The sequence below is a fragment of the Bubalus kerabau genome, chromosome 2, assembly GCF_029407905.1.
Source record: "Bubalus kerabau isolate K-KA32 ecotype Philippines breed swamp buffalo chromosome 2, PCC_UOA_SB_1v2, whole genome shotgun sequence".
Taxonomy (NCBI): Eukaryota; Metazoa; Chordata; class Mammalia; order Artiodactyla; family Bovidae; genus Bubalus; species Bubalus kerabau.
This window is the reverse complement of record NC_073625.1, coordinates 20,145,171-20,146,961: the sequence shown is the minus strand read 5'-3', so window position 1 is coordinate 20,146,961 and position 1,791 is coordinate 20,145,171. Positions and strand designations below refer to the sequence as shown.

The 1,791-nt window shown below is 45.2% G+C and overlaps 1 non-coding gene across 1 annotated transcript; it reads left to right on the top strand.

Annotated features, from left to right (window-relative positions):
* The first annotated feature begins 1,298 nt into the window (after positions 1–1,298).
* Positions 1,299–1,371, top strand: TRNAE-UUC (transfer RNA glutamic acid (anticodon UUC)). The gene has a single exon. It is a non-coding gene; the product is annotated as a tRNA-Glu (tRNA).
* Positions 1,372–1,791: the final 420 nt, after the last annotated feature.

The window sequence follows — 1,791 nt, the reverse complement described above, 5'->3', positions numbered from 1 at the left end:
TGTTAGCATTTCTTCTTTGGAGAAATGTCTGTTTAGTTCTTTGGTCCATTTTTTTATTGGGTCGTTTATTTTTCTGGTATGAGCTGTTTGTGTATTTTTAAGATTAATTATTTGTCAGTTGCTTCATTTGCTATTATTTTTTTCCCATTCTGAAGGCTGTCTTTTCACCGTGCTAATAGTTTTCTTCATTGTGCAAAAGCTTTTACGTTTAATTAGGTCCCATTTGTTTATTTTTGCTGTTATTTCCATTACCCTGGGAGGTGGGTCATAGAGGATCTTGCTGTGATTTATGTCAGAGAGTGTTTTGTCAGGCACATTCTTTACCACTGAGCCACCAGAGAAGCCTCGGTCTCCTCTACACTGGCCCCACTGGATGTTGGCGCATGCTCTGCATGCTCAACTTTATGGCTCCGTGGATCTGACAACATTCAGCTCACGAGCACAGCTCAGGTCTCATGGTCTTGGTGAGCCATACATAAGCATTCCAGTCTCTCTAAGACCCAGTAGCAAGCAAGTTTCTCAAAAGGGGAATAATCACCCCCAAAGGCTGGCAAAATTTGCTCCAAAATCCTAAGGGTTTGTCCTGTGGTTCACATACAGGGGCTGCCAAAGGCTCCAAACAGCGTCCTCATCTGCTACTTCAAGCCCCATTCCATCTGCTGGCTTGTGTGGGCCAAGTAGCAGAGCAGTTTGCACAGCGTCCTGGCCTTGCTGCAGAGTCTCCCCTTGCTCTGGACCCAATTCCAAACCAGCAGCTTTGGGGGGTGGGGGGTGGGGTCACCCAGTAAACAAGCTGGAGTCATACACTCTGAGGAAAAAGGGAAAGTTGCTCAGTCATGTCTGACTCTTGGCAACCCCATGGACTGTAGCCTGGCATGTTCCTCTGTCCATGAAATTCTCCAGGCCAGATTACTGGAGTGACTAGCTGTTCCCTTCTCTAGGGGATCTTCCCAACCAAGGGATGGAACCCAGGTATCCTGTATTGGAGGCAGAGTCTTTACTGTCTGAGCCACCAGGGAAGCCTAAGAATACTGGAGTGGATAGCCTATCCCTCTCCAGGGGATATGTCTCCCCTAAAACCAAAAGATACCCACTAGGCTTCGTGTCTCTTTTTTGACTGTAGCAGGGCCAGATGCAACAGCTTATCCTTCACCTTAGGAGGGATGTCTTGACATACCTTAGAAATTTCACTGAGGCTGAAGACCCCATCCTCAGACATGCAAATGTCTTACTAATAAGTCTACTGTCATTACAAACTCTTGCTTACTAGATCCAATCAGAATTCTATCCTCCGGAATTCGCTGGTGGTCCAGTGGTTAGGACTCCGCACTTTCACTGCTGAGGGCCCAGGTTCAATCCCTGTTTAAGGAACTAAGACCCCACAAACTGCATGGCACAGCCAAAAATTTTAAAAGATAATATCCTCAATGTGATGGGCCAGTGTGGTATCTTACGGAAAAGAAATCTATATTTCTGTGGACTAATCACAGGAGTCTAGGAAGCTGACATGCTCCTGATTTAGGACAGTGTGAAGCACAAGCTGGAATCAAGATTGCCGGGAGAAATATCAATAACGTCAGATATGCAGGTGACACCACCCTTATGGCAGAAAATGAAAAGGAACTAAAATGCCTCTTGATGAAAGTGAAAGTGGAGAGTAAAAAAGTTGGCTTAAAACTCAACATTCAGAAAACGAAGATCATGGCATCTGTTCCCATCACTTCATGGGAAATAGATGGGGAAACAGTGGAAACAGTGTTAGACTTTATTTTTGGGGGCTCCAAAATCACT